This window comes from Canis lupus, chromosome 7 (genome assembly GCF_011100685.1).
Source record: "Canis lupus familiaris isolate Mischka breed German Shepherd chromosome 7, alternate assembly UU_Cfam_GSD_1.0, whole genome shotgun sequence".
NCBI lineage: Eukaryota > Metazoa > Chordata > Mammalia > Carnivora > Canidae > Canis > Canis lupus.
The window spans coordinates 71,088,103-71,103,926 of record NC_049228.1 but is presented as its reverse complement, the minus strand read 5'-3'; the positions used below and the strand labels follow the sequence as shown (position 1 = coordinate 71,103,926).

General features: G+C 35.7%; 1 long non-coding RNA gene across 2 annotated transcripts in view; it reads right to left on the bottom strand.

Moving 5' to 3' along the window:
- Positions 1-15,824, bottom strand: part of LOC111096915 — a 149,582-nt gene that overhangs the window by 89,861 nt on the left and 43,897 nt on the right. The window contains exons 2-3 of one of the 2 annotated variants that reach the window (XR_005361722.1): positions 11,986-12,041; positions 1,041-1,100 (exon numbers count right to left, since the gene is read on the bottom strand). This is a non-coding gene — a long non-coding RNA (uncharacterized LOC111096915). Of the gene's footprint in view, positions 1-1,040; positions 1,101-6,113; positions 6,226-11,985; positions 12,042-15,824 lie in introns of those variants that run through there. The other variant, XR_005361723.1, reaches the window with a different exon arrangement.

Genomic DNA, 15,824 nt, shown 5'->3' with positions numbered 1-15,824 from the left:
TCTTCAAATACACGAGATTATAGATATATGATCACATCATGTGGAAATTTAACACACATCTTGTGAGGAGACTCTCTTGCTGGCTTAATAAAGTAAGCACTTTATTGGGGGAGCCCATATGCCAAAAAACTGAGTAGACTTCTAGGAACTGAAGGCAACCTTCAGCCAACTGCTAGCCAGGAAATGGTTCTATGATGAGAACTGAATTAATTTTGCAAACAAACTTGAATGAGTTTGGATGTGGATCTTTGCCCAATCGAACTTCTGATGAAACTACAGTCATTACTGACAAATGGATTGTAGAACTAAGATTCTGAAGCAGAAAACCCAATGAAACTGTCCCCAGATTTCTCTCACACCAAAATTATGAGCTATAATAAATGAGGTGTTTCAGGCTGCTAAGTTTGTAATGATACTTTTTGCACAATCACAGAATACTAATATTCCATGCTGTTTCTCACCTTCATGCTTTTGCGTGTATAGTTCCCTTAGCCTTCATGCTGTCCCTACTGATCTTTGCTCAGATAACCAACTGCTATTTGCCATTGATGGCACAATTCATCACTTTTACAAAACATGTGAATTCTTTCCTAATCCTGCCTTTTTGCAAAATATAAATGATCTTTCATTTTGCTCCTTAACCTAATTAATTTTCAACCTTAATTTTTGTGCTACTTCATACTATAGTAGGTACACTTATTTTCCCCATACACTAAACCTGAGGATAGGGATTGTATCATATTTATCTTTGTGTCCACAGTACCTATCAACTGCCTGCTACTATAGGTACCCAAATGTCCCTTGCTAAACTCTTATCAGGCATCTTACCATTGCTCTGACTTTACTCTCATTATTCCCTTCCCAAGAATATATTTTCTATTTCCTTCCCTTTATGCAAATCTAAGTCATTATTCAGGTCAACTGCAATTTATTCAACTTATCTTATTATCTTTGAATATGTATGCCTAACAGTCTAAAAATTCATAACAAAGACAAAGTGTAGAATTGATTCCAGAAGGTAGGGAAGCTGCTTTTCTTACCATGTGTCACTGCTCAGAGCTGCTTTCTGTTCTCTGTTCCATGCTGGATAGAAACACTGCCTATTGCAATGAAGCAAAGCAATTAAAAGCAAACTGTTTCTGTGCCCTTACTGGACTTTCATCTAAATTTCCTGTGTTTAAAAAAAATAAAAATTAAAAATCAAAAATTAAAAAAAAATAAATTTCCTGTGTTTAATCATTCATGTTTTTGAGGGACATCAAAAACTTGATTGTTTTAGCTTTAAATAGGGTTTGGGGTAGGGGGGAGTTGGCAACAAATAAGAAACAAATGGCTTGTAACATAATTAAAAAAAAAAAAAATATATATATATATATATATATACTTTGAAAAAATTTCAGAAACACCAGCAAATAACAAATAAAGTACATAGTCAATTTACAGGAGGGAAAAAAGAACTATGTTTTTGGCAACTAATTATTGTATCCTCTCTTTGTTTCCAGTATAGTGCTCAAATGTTTTTCACATATACAGCATCATATGTAAAGGCTTCCAACAACATTGTGGGTCAGCATTATATAATTGTTAACAGCAGAGATTGTGGAGTAATAATAATAATAATACCTTTTTTTCTATGGAGTTGTTGAGATCATCTGAATTAATTTATAAAGTGCTCTTAGAAAAGTGCCTGACATTTAATAAATGCTAGCTATTATTATTATTATTGAAAAAACATGCTTATAGAACTTAAGTTACTGGCTAAAGGAATATCCCTAAATGAGTGCAACTTCTAAAGTTTAAACCTAATCTGTCTGACTTTACATCCCATGATCTTAACCACTAGACTATCTTGCATGGTAATCATTTTTTAAGTCTTATCATAGACAAGGAAGTATAAATTAAAACAATGACATTTCTCATTCAAATAAGCAAAGATTAAAACAAAATGTGGAATCAAATCTCAAAATTGCCTTGTAAAACTAAAACCACTGAAATTAGCATTCTCATATAATGTTGCCAAGAATTTAAATGGCTAGACTTTGGGATCCCTGGGTGGCACAGTGGTTTGGCGCCTGCCTTTGGCCCAGGGCGTGATCCTGGAGATCCGGGATCGAATCCCACGTCAGGCTCCCGGTGCATGGAGCCTGCTTCTCCCTCTGCCTATGTCTCTGTCTCTCTCTCTCTCTCTGTATGACTATCATAAAAAAAATAAATAAATAAATAAATAAATAAATAAATAAATAAATAAATAAATAAATGGCTAGACTTTGATAAAGCTAATTCTATCATATATAATATACTATTTGATAATTCCTATCCTAGGTGGAGAAAACAAAACAGGAAAGTAGGTACAAAGATCTTGATCCCAGAATTGTTTTTTTTTTTTTTTTAATTTATTTATGATAGTCAGAGAGAGAGAGAGAGAGGCAGAGACATAGGCAGAGGGAGAAGCAGGCTCCATGCACCGGGAGCCCAACGTGGGACTCGATCCCGGGTCTCCAGGATGGCGCCCTGGGCCAAAGGCAGGCGCTAAACTGCTGCGCCACCCAGGGATCCCCCAGAATTGTTTACAATACCCTTGACTGTCCAAGAATATTACAACGGTTAAGCAATTTGTATTATTGAATATTTTATTTTTATATGCTTATATTATTGGATATTATACTGCTACTAAAGTCATGTTATTATTATTATTTTTTTTTTTAGAGAAAGCTTGTGCATGTGAGTGCACAAGCAGGGGTAGAGGGTGGGGGCAGGGGCAGAAGGACAGGGAGAAAGAGAATCTTAAAACAGACAAGCAGCTGGATGTGCAGCTTGATCCCATGATTCTGAGATCATGTCCTGAGTCAAAATCAGGAGTCTGACACTTAACTGACTGACCCATGCAGGTGCCCCTAAAGTCATGTTTTTAAATAATGCTGTCATTTAGGAAGATAATAAAATGATGTTACTTTTTAAATAGAATAAAAAGATGATTTTGGTGCATTTTATGAAAGCATTACCTAGGAAAAATTTTATATACAAAACAGAATATGGGGCACCTAGGTGGTGTAATAGGTTGACCACCAACTCTTGGTTTCAGCTCAGGTCATGATCTCTGGACTTACCATGGTGTCTACTTAGTATTGTCTCTCTCTGTCCCTGCCTCCCACCTAAAAATAAGTAAATTAGTCTTTTTAAAAAACTAAATCTAAAGGAAATAAAATCATAATTGAAATAGTGTCTATATGTTGGTAGAATAAATGACTAATATTTCATTTTCTATTTAAATGTTTATCATTTATGCCTCTGTAATGAGCATGAGTTACATTTAAAACCAGAAAAGGCCAATATATATGAACTTTCTTCTAGTTTGGTGGTTACCGGAAGAATAAAAATAAAGGATTGTGAATAGGTTCAAAATATAGAATATTTGTAAGATCATAAAAGCAATATTTGTTATAAATAATCCACTACTTGATATAATAATATAGTTTTCCCCACTATCTGAAAATAGATGATTCCTATGGAACCTTGTGTAAGCTGAAGTGGCAAAGCAAGGAAATAATTTCTATTAATTTTAATTTACATGGAAAAAATTTTGAGCATTCCCACACCCAAAACATAACCCCTCTTAGGCTTTTCTGTTACCTTAGGACACATCTTGTTAGTGAATGCATAAAATAAATCAAGATAAAGGATAGTTGCTCATGATACCATTCAAAGCTATGGTGCCTGGATGCTGAGATGACAAGTGTAGTTTCTGGGGAATGAGCCTGGCAGTGCCACCCCCACTGTTCAAGATACACTCTGCATCTGTAATAGCTTGCTGGAAAACAAATGCTGAAGACTGTTTTCACTGTTCACCTTTTTTCATAAAAATAAATCCTCTTCACATTTCTTTCAGTTAATGAAAGCTGGTACTCATATAAGTCTTCCATGAAAGCCAAGTGGCATAGAACAAACTTTGAAAAAGTGGGGGATACCAATACTATACTGTCGCTGCCCAAAGCTAATATTTCAGGAGTAGAGGTATTATAATGTGAAATGAGTCTCAATGCATTTCCACTAATTTCATAATTCTGTGAATTGCCAGTGGATACTACAAGAAAAAGGAGGAAAACCACACAGCCCAGTCCATGTTTTATTCTCCTGTTCTATTTTTTCCATATCTTAGTGGTGATGAATAGTGATTGACCATGGCCACACATGATGGCTTATAATTGTTGCAAAAACCTCATGGCCTATATAAGCTCATATCAACAGAGAGCCCTACTTATATTTTCTGTTTAACATAGCTCGTAGTTGAGTCTTTTTAACTTTAGTGACAATGCTACCCAGGAGAAAAGAAGATGCAAAATATTCACGTCTTCACAAAATGTCAGTTATCAGCATGTACATATTGCATCTCCCTAATGACTTGGTTTGGTAAATGAGCAGAAAACATTACCTTGTTACTGTGAAATAAATACTATGAATCAAAGCCTGACCTTTTACATTCCCTCTGCAGTAAGCCTGTCTGTGTGGCTCTTTTATGACAGCATTTAAACATATTTAAGTGTCTCTAATAATTGCAAATAGCCTTCCTAGCACCAATATGCCCTTTTATTTCTCCTCCCCCTCACTGTCATACTTCTTAAACAGTTGGCTCTCTCTACTTTCTCATTTTCCTTTGTTTCATCAAAGGAAAGCAATTTAAGCTGGCTTCTACTCTCAGCACTCTACTGAGGACTATTGTCAATGTTAAAAATAATCTTCATATTGCTCTATTCCATGGCCACCTTTGCATCATTATTTAACTTGATCTTAACACAGCGTTTGACACTGATGAAGAATTCCTGTAGAAAAATTTCTATTTCCAGGGCACCTGTGTGGCTCAGTTGGTTAAACATCTGACTCTTTGGCTCAGGTTGTGATCTCAGGATAAGGAGATTGAGCTCCGCTTTAGAACTTCTCCCTCTCTCTCTGCCCACCCCCTTGCTCATTCCCTCACTCTCTCTCTCTAGAAAAAAAAAGAAACATGTTTATTTCCTTAGCTTCTATGGAACCCTGCTATTTCTTCTTTAATTCCTTTTCATGGCTGCTTTTTCTCTGTCTTCTTTGCAAAGCCTCCTTTCTCTATGTGCATGCCACAAATCTGTGACATGGGTGGAATCTGTATCTTCTCACTCTCTATGGACAGAAACATACATTCCCATGACTCCATATTTATAAATTATATAGCCTTTCTCCTAAGTTCAAAGATTGGGATAGCTCATTTCCTTTGAGGTTTCCATTTTGAATTGTATTGGGGTCTCAAACTCAAAATACAGAAATCTGGTTTAAAAAAAAATAGGCTGAGCTTTTGTGTTTGGCTCTCACTTTCCCAATTTTTCAACTATGCCACACTGGATATATTTTTATTTTTATTTATTTTTATTTATTTATTTATTTATTTATGGATATATTTTTAAAATAAACTCTCTGAGGCTTATTTTCGTTATTTGAGTTATTGGGAAAATTGATTAAGATAATGCATGGAAAGCAATTACATCACAGTTCCTACCACATAGTAGGTGTTCAACTGTTGTGCTCCTTTCTTGTTACATTCTCTGTATATGACTTCTTAATACACTTAGCTGTTCAAGGTGAGTAACTTGAGCACCACCATTTACTCTTTCTCTTTCACATTCCACAATGAATCACTTGTGCTCGCTTCGGCAGCACATATACCACAATGAATCACTTGGTTTTGTTGATGGTCCTATTTAAATATATCTCAAATACATCTACTTCTCTTATCTCTACAGGAATTGCTTATCAATATCTCCCGAGGTTTTTTCCAATCTATTATCATTATCATCAAAATCCACTGTTTTTCTTGTGTTCAATCACATCCACTTCTAACCTACAAACTTCAAGGTCACCAGGTAAAATTTCATGACATTAACCTAACTGAATATTTTTAGCTATTAATTATTCCTTTCAGTATAATTCCCAGGCTGTTTAATTGAATATGGAAAGGCTTTAGAGTTATCTCTCAACCTCATCTGTTTTTATCCTTTGACATTCACTTTATTATATGCTCTAATAACCATACTGTGCAGTGGTCCTCTCTTGATTTTTATTTTTTTTTAATTTGAGTATAATTGATACATAATATTACATTAATTTCAGGTGAACAAAATAGTTCAACATCTGTATACTTCACTTTTTCACAACGGGTTTGCTTCCAGAACACAGGTGTCGTGAAAACCGCCGCTAAACCTAAACCAAAATGGAAAAGGAAAAGACTCACATCAACATCATCATCATTGGACACATAGATTCAGGCAAGTCTTCTACCACTACTGGCCATCTGATCTACAAATGTAGTGGGATCGACAAAAGAACAATCAAAAAATTTGAGAAGGAGGCTGCTGAGGTGGGAAAAGGCTCTTCAAGTATGCCTGGGTCTTGGATAAACTGAAAGCTGAACATAAACGTGGTATCACCATTGATATCTCCCTGTGGAAATTTGAGACCAGCAAGTATTATGTGACCATCATTGATGCCCCAGGACACAGAGACTTTATCAAAAAAAATGATTACAGGCACATCTCAGGCAGACTCTGCTGTCCTGATTGCTGCTGGTGTTGGTGAATTTGAAGCAGGTATCTCCAAGAACGGGAGACCCCTGAGCATGCCCTTCTGGCTTACACACTGGGTGTAAAACAACTAATTGTTGGTGTTAACAAAATGGATTCCACTGAACCACCCTACAGCCAGAAGAGATACGAGGAAATCGTTAAGGAAGTCAGCACCTACATTAAGAAAATTGGCTACAACCCCAACATAGTAGCATTTGTGCCAATTTCTGGTTGGAATGGTGACAACATGCTGAGCCAAGTGCTAACTTGCCTTGGTTCAAGGGATGGAAAGTCACCCGTAAAGATGGGAATGCCAGTGGAACCACACTGCTTAAAGCTCTGGATTGCATTCTGCCACCAACTTGTCCAACTGATAAGCTCTTGCGTCTGCCTCTCCAGGACGTCCACAAAATTTGTGGTATTGGTACTGTCCCAGTGGGCCGAGTGGAGGCTGGTGTTCTTAAGCCTGGCATGGTGGTCACCTTTGCTCCAGTCAATGTTACAACTGAAGTAAAGTCTGTTGAAATGCACTGTGAAGCTTTGAGTGAGGCTCTTCCTGGGGACAATGTGGGCTTCAATGTCAAGAACGTATCTGTCAAAGATGTTCGTCGTGGCAACGTGGCTGGCGACAGCAAAAATGACCCACCAGTGGAAGCAGCTGGCTTCACAGCTCAGGTGATCATCCTGAACCATCCAGGCCAAATCAGTGCTGGATATGCCCCTGTGCTGGATTGTCACACAGCTCACATTGCTTGCAAGTTTGCTGAGCTGAAGGAAAAGATAGATCGTCGTTCTGGAAAGAAGCTGGAAGATGGTCCCAAGTTCTTGAAATCTGGGGATGCTGCCATTGTTGATATGGTTCCTGGCAAACCTATGTGTGTTGAGAGCGTCTCTGACTATCCTCCTCTGGGCCATTTTGCTGTTCATGACATGAGACAGACGGTTGCTGTGGGTGTCATCAACGCAGTGGACGAGAAGGCAGCTGGAGCTGGCAAAGTCACTGAGTCTGCCCAGGAAGCTCAGAAGGCTAAATGAATATTATCCCCAATACCTGCCACCCCAGTCTTAATCAGTGGTGGAAGAACGGTCTCAGAACTGTTTGTGTCAATTGGCTATTTAAGTTTAATAGTAAAAGACTGGTTAATGATAACAATGCATCGTAAAACCTTCAGAAGGAAAGGAGAATGTTTTGTAGACCTTTTTTTTTTTTTTTTTGTGCGTGTGTGGCAGTTTTATTAGTTTTTAAAATCAGTACTTTTTAAATGGAAACAACTTGACCAAAAATCTGTCACAGAATTTTGAGACCCATTAAAACAGAAGTTTAATGAGAGAAAAAAAAATCTGTATACTTCATGCTATGCTCACCACAAGTGTAGCTGTCATCGGTCCCCATATTTCACTATCGCAATAACATTGACTATATTCCCTATATTGTGCCTTTTATTTTCATGGCTTATTTATTCCATAACTGGAAGCCATATCTTCTACTCCTTTTCCCCCATTTTGCCCACTCCTAAACTCCCCTCTATCTGGCAACCAGCAATTTTTTTTCTGGCAACCATCAATTTTTTTCTCTATATTTATAGGTCTGATTCTGCTTTTTGTTTGTTTATTCATTTGTTTTTCAGTTTCACATATGAATGAAATCATATGATATTTGTCTCAGTTTGACTTATTTCATTTAGAATAAACACCTCTAGGTTTTTCCATGTCGTCACAAATGTAAGATCCCATCTTTCTACGGCTGTGTAATATTCCATTGTATGTGCACACCACATCCTCCTTATCCACTTGTCTATCAATGGACTTAGGTTACTTCCTTACCCTAGCTATTGTAAAAAATGCTGCAGTTAATCACAGGGGTGCATGTGTGTTTTTAAATTAGTGTTTCCATTTTCTTTGGGTAAATACCCAGTAGTGGGATTATTGATATTTTGATATTTCTATTTTTAATTCTTAAGGAAGCTCCATACTGTTTTTCACAGTGGCTGCACGAATTTGCATTCCCACCAACAGTACACAGCGGGCCTTTTTCTCCACGTTCTCTTCAATACTTGTTATTTATTTTCTTTTTTATTTTAGCCATTTTGACAGGTGTAAGGTGATATCTCATCATGGTTTGGGTTTGTGTCCTCTCTTGATTTTAATATGATTTTATATATTTGCATATGACAAATATTTTTAGTGTGTTGTTTAATTACATGATTTATAAAGTTATGTTGAGTCTTTTTTTTTAAAAGATTTTATTTATTTATTCATGATAGACACACAGAGAGAGAGAGAGAGAGGCAGAGACACAGGCAGAGGGAGAAGCAGGCTCCATGCAGGGAGCCTGATGCGGGATTTGATCCCGGGACTCCAGGATCACGCCCTGGGCCAAAGGCAGGCACTAAACCGCTAAGCCACCCAGGGATCCCTGTTGAGTCTTTTTAAAGAAAAATAACACAAAAAACATTGTTTTTCCCATTTTGAAAACTATATGTAATTATCAAAGGAAGAGCACAGTAAATTTTATGTCTCATTATCTAATTACAAGACTAGATTTAGGTGCTTAAGTTATATGATAACTTATAAAAATATCAATAAACCATGACATGCAAAAATGAAGTAAAGGAGATTTTAAGCACAAAACTTGCTCAAAACTTTAACAGTTAGGTACAGAACATAAAGCATGTGGGAAAATAGGCTTATGAGAAACAACTCAAAAATACTTCCAGATAAACACAATATTCAAGAAACGCTAGAATAGAGATTTAATTCCAATTTACTGCTTGGCTTTGGAAGAAGCTGCCTTCTAAAGCATAGATATGTTCTTTTTGTTTATTTGACTTGCTTTAGGACTTTAGTGAGACTTTGCCTATGCCCACCCTGATTTGTCATTTACAATACATTTCTAAAATATAACCTTTGAGTTTGTAGGGATTGTTATTCCTAGAACATGCCATATTTTTTTCTTACCTCCTATCATTTTAGAGTTGGGCTGTTTTTCTCTATTCTTATGTTCTTTTCTTTAGCTAAATTTCATCCATCCTTCATGTCATATATGTGACAGTCTCCAGAAAGTCTACTCTGAAGCCTCAACACTCAGTCTGGTTCCCCTCCTGTGCTTTATCCTATTGCTGCACTTCTCACCCTGACTTGCATTCATCTCATTCTTTGTATGTGTCCCTATTGTACTGTCATCATCATAAGGTGAGGGACCTTGACTCATTCATCATTATATGTTCAAGAGCAAGCAGAAAGCCTGCCTCTTAAGAAAAGCTTAGAATGCATTTGGTATCAGGTATTTAATACTTTTAAATGTGGAAGTCAAGAATCAATGATAAAAATCCTCTGCTTTCCCATCAAATTATTTTCTTAAAGTTTCCTATTTTCAATACTTTTCTTTAGTCAGTGCTAATAAATGTTGTATGTTAAAATTAGGTCTAGTGACATCTCTCCCAGTAATGTACTTATTGTGGTCAGGAGGCTGTCAGCAAGGTCCTTTTTCATAGTGAAGACACCTTTTTTAGTATGGGTACCACTGTTTATTGTTGTTGTTTCTTTATTTAATATTTCCCCTTTTTTTCTAATTTCCTTTTAATTTTATTTCTTTATCATTTATCATCACCAAAACATCTATTTTCTTTTTCTTATTGTTTCCAGGGTGAAGGGAAATGACCTTATTGCACTTCTCTGATGCCTGACAAGAGAGTCATTTCTTCCCGGTGATTATGCTGATAAGCCCTGGGGCAGTCATTATCAAATATGATGCTGCTGAATTTTATGTATAAGACCATGACAGTAGTTTATCACTCCAAAAAAAAACTAAGGAAATTTTTATACAATTAAAAAATCTATTTTCTGGAAACTTCCTAAGGCTTTGATAATTATTTGCCTAAAAGTCACTGCCAAAAAAAAAAAGCTTTTGATTATAATTTACTGAAGTCTTAAAATGAGATTTTATTCTCTGTTTTTACAAAGAAAAGCAGAAGCAAAACTGGTGATCCAAGTAGAAAAAAATATGTTTTCTTTCCTTAAAGGAGTTTTTCCAGCATGCTGGAAAAGACATCAGACATGTATAGATAAAAATAATCAGAATATATTCACATGTGTTCTGTAATAAAAATGGGCATGGTTTGGAGGTTCAGAATATGTGCATTATCCTAGACACCAAGTCTCTCAACAGTTTTAGTGTTACATCCTCATGTAAATTAATTAGTCTTTCTAAACCTTCATTTTCTCATCTGTAAAATTGGGTTATTAATAAACCTTATCTCACAATAAATTATTAAAGATTAAATGAAACAACCATGTACCAGCTGCATGGCAAATAGTCAATGCATTATAACTATTATAATTTGCAGAAGGCTAAGAAAATAAGAGAAGAACGTCTTGCTTATGCCTGCAAAGGACAACTGAGGCACAAGAGTAGGCCACAAGGGATATCCCCGTGCTACCTGGGAAACATAAGATAAGGAGCAATACTTTGTAATTCACACATGTTGTTGCATATCTGCTGACTCACCTCATTAGTGAGCCCTTCCCTGGAACCTCCTTTAGCTGTCTGACTCATGCACATATGTGTAATGTTTAGCTTTGACAAAGTATGGCTTCTGTAGGATACCCTCATTACCAAAGCTAGGGAAAACAAGATATGCATTTAGTCCATCCATGTGGGATTCTGGCTCATCTCATGGATTCCACCTTACTTTTGGTCCTCCCCATTTGCATCCATACCACTTTGCCTCCCACATCAACTTCAGGATCTAGCATTATATGAGGACACAGCAGTCTCACAGAGACTTCCACAGTTGTGTAAGCCAATCTCCTGTAACAAATCTATTGTCTTTTTTCTCATGCTCTTCCTCATCATCATTGACCTCCTCCCTCCCTCCTTCCCTCTGTCCTTCTTACCTACTCTTTTTTTTTTTTTTTTCCTCTGATTGAAACTTGACTGATGTTCCAGTTTTTCTTAATGGGGCACCACTCTATGGCCTTATCTTCCATTGCATACATACATCATGCCCAAAACAAAAACGTGAAATTGTCCCTATCAATGTCTCGAAATACATTAGGATACTTGTGACTACCATGACATACATGTATAATAGACATTTATTTCAAAATTTCAATATCATTTCAGATTATTATCAATCTATACATGAATGAAGTATTTGAAATTAGAGCTGAATGGCCAGCTGAAATAATTTCTTCAAAAGCTAAATTACAATATTTGAATTTCCACCATAATAAACATTACATAACATTGATGAGGCAAACCATTTATAAGATTGTGTCTTCTAGAGGACAGCCCATGTGCTCTAATCTTTTTTTGTAAACACTAAAGGTCTTTTCAAACTGTCAAAAGAAAAGAGCAAAATAAGATAGAATGGAAATAGTTATTAATAATACTTACATCAAGATCTTTTATGTTTCTATTAAGAGGGACTTTGCCATTTAAAAGACCAGTGTCTGAAACAAAGGAAAACTTCAATAAGAAAATTACAAGTAAATAATTATCTTTCAAAAATACATACTTTATATAAAGAAACTATTCTTGGTTCTCATCATTTTCTTTTGCTCCCACTCATGATTTTCTGTACTGCACTGGTGACCATGGTAACATCCATAGCTAACTAGTAGATTACTACCAATGTCCTGCCACCACCAATCACTATTTTCTTGAAGTCAATGAAAATTCTCTCTAATTTCAGTGGTTCCTTGCCCACTCCTCTGATAAACAAGACCTGAATCTGTACCAAGAATGCATGTTAATAATACATGACTATTGGATGCCTTATCTATTTTCCCACACTGGAAAATTTTATGAAAATAACAATTTTTCATAAACACTTGGACAGATTGAAAAACCCTTTTGTTCTTTTTACATAATAAATATGAACATAATAGATTAACCTATGTCAAATTATTCAGAAAAGGCACTGTGCCTTGCTAGAGCTATGTAGCAGGCACATAGTCTATGTTTTTGTTGTACTTTTCTGGATGTCTGAAATGTTTTAGTTATAAAAATGATTTAACCTTTTAAAAAGAAAATACTGATATTTTCCTCCATATATGTTTCTAAAAATATTTAATTCTGTAATTCCTTTTTAAAAATATACCTTCTATATTACTCAAGCTGTAAGTGATCTAATGTGGTTGTTTGAGATACAAATTTTCTGCTCATGTGTGGTACTGTAACTGAAAATTTGACTCCGGACACAGAGACCCATTTGCATAACACTAGCAGTTCCTTTGCTTTGGTCAATTTTTCCTGTGTATTTATATTTATGTTCTCCACAGATAGCTACTTAGTCTATTGCTTGTTAAAGTGATTCTATACATAGATTTTTTTATGACATTCAGCACTTGAAACCTGAGATAACACCTCCAAGAATAATTAGCAAATTTATATTAAATTCCTTTAACTACTTTTACTTCTTCCATCTGATGACCTATCTAAGCAGCTGAAGACTATCGATAGTTTGAGCTTTCCCTAAGCAGTAACTTTCAAAATGGAGTCATTGAGATAGTGTCCTGTAATGCAGTAGAGTATGTTAGGACAAAAATATGAAATGACACTTTTTCTGAAAGATAATGTTGAGGGAAGAATTGCCTATTTTATATACAGATATAAGCTATTACCAGTTAAACTTCTCCCATCGAGACTAGACTCCTTCAGTATAAGCTGTGTTCTGGGCATTCAAATACCCCTAATCCTAGAATTGTGCCTGACTTATTATACATGTTAAATAAATATTTGTGAGTGAAGAAATGAATGAATGGACTAGCATTTGATTTGGTCAAGCATTTGTCTGGGTACATAAAAGTTGTACATTGCACAATACTTAGGGTAACAATCACATCATTAACATAGAATTGTATGTTGGGTATATCATTTTTTTCTGGTGCTTGGTGGATAAGTTTATTGTTTTAGCAATTAGTATGTATTATGCCAATCCTCTGACATGAAATAGGAAAATGTTTAAGAACGGCGCAACTACTATGGATTATGGCCAGCAATAGCCCTGGGGTTAGTGCTGCAAACTGAGTTGTTAGGTGCTGAAATAATTCACTTCCTTCTTGGATGTTAAAAGCATCTCAGAAGGATTTTTTGCCATTTAGGAGAGAAAAGAATATGTAAAAGACAAATCAAAATACTTTAAAATTATGCAAAAGTTTAAATATTTAAATAAGGATCATATTATGAATAACTTGATTTAAGGGGAAAAAAGCCTTGATAAAATTAACATTTTAATGTGTCATGTGGCTTCAAATGTTGTAGCCAATACTGTCAATAGAATCAACAGACGAGTTGTATTTTACAACAATGGCAGCTTACTTGGCACTTCTGTGTACAAGAAAATCCACTTTGGGTGAGACTTAATGTGTTTTGAGGATATATTACAAATATTAACTTTTAACTACCTGGCATATTTGTTGTCTTTTGTAAAGCTTATTTTAAATTGATATTTCACTTCAGCAGAATAAATGGGCTTCAGGCAATTTCATACCTATTTTGCAGCTATGCAAAAAAGCATATTATTTGGTTATAAATAAATTATTGTCACACATATTTTCTACTCTATTCTTAACCAATATGTATCACCTGCTTATCTCTTCAGATTATTGAGTGCCTCTGAACTCTTCTAAAGAAGGGTTTGACAGTCTGCCTAAACCATTTTTTATCGCACTGCTTGCAGGAAACTATTGGACTAGAATATGAAGTGTCTGCAGCACATTAAGCAAAAAGGGGGGGAAAGCAATTCATTAATAACCATAAAATCTTTAAAAACACAGTTAAATAATTTCATGGTACATTGTACTACTTAAATTTCCCTAAATGTTTATTACCAATTTTGGTATTTCTAGATAAGTATTTGACACAATGATAGCACAGCTAAACCACTGTTTCTCCAAAAGTGGATTGAATACCACCAATGGAACAAAATAGCATTTTAGGTTAATGCAGAGACCATCATTTTCTAAAAGTAATATGTTTGTATTAACATGTGGTGGCTAATTCCCAAAAATGATGGGACCATTCCTTCCTGTTCTCAAACCACTGTTCAGTGCCCTGCCACATTAAATCTAGATGATCTGCTTTAACTAATGGGATGTGGTAGAGTGATATGACATCTCCAGACCTAATGTTTAAGAAGACCTGAACCCTTCAACTCTTTGAGATTTAGGAAATCTGAGTCACCATTAATAAATCTTTCCCTCCTAGAGAGCCTATATGATGAGGCCACATGTTAAAGCTAAGTGGCAGGGGAGAAGCTCTGGAACCACGCTGATAGAAAAAGAGGCCCAGGCCTTGCAGTATCCTAGCTGATTCCAGAATTCCATCTAAGCCTGCTGAAGCACAAGTCACATGAATAAAGCCCTCTTGGAGATTCCAACCTCAACACACCTAACTGCAGCAATAAAACAGATCTTGAGTAGACTAACAGAAAAACTACCCCGTCAACTCTTGAATCAGAAGAAATAGAAAAAAAATTAAGACACTAAGGTTTGGGCTGTTTATTATACCACAAGAGATAACCAAAACAGAAATTCATATTAGAAATGGGTCTGCCGTGGCAAAAAAGTATGGTATTGGTTTTGTTAGCAGGTAGCAGGGAGAAACTGGAAGGACCTTAAGGTATTACTAATGAAGGCTTGAAAGACAGTATGGAAACCATGATGGGAGGCCAGAGGAAAGGAAACCCACATTATATAATAATGGAAAATTCAAAAAACAGTTGTTTGAGATAATGTGGAAAAATAGAAAAGGCATCAAGGAACTTGTGATTTTAGCTGTGGTGATTTCCAGACAGAGTTGAAAGTACTAGTTGAATTATCTTGGCTCTTTTGATGAGGTAGGGGAGGCATGAGATAAGCTAAAGAACGTTCAGCTTACAAACAGTATTTAGAAGGAATGTAATGAAATCAGGGCTTGACAAGAGTGAAAATACAACTGTTTATCATTCCAAGTATTTCTTATACAAAGACTCTCAGAGTAATAATTGGCTTCAGGTCAAAGACCACATCTATAGTAAAATGTAACCTCAGGAAAAGATGAGATCTGGGTTGCACCTGTAAGTTTCTTTGTAAAAAATCTCAGCAGAATTTAAAGTAAGATGTGCAGGCTATCTCATATAGACTAAAAGACTTCCAAAACCATAAGGACATTCTTCATATTGCCTGTGATACATAATATAGTGTCTGAGGAATGTCTAAGAATCTTAAAGATAGATATTGTTCCACAGTAAA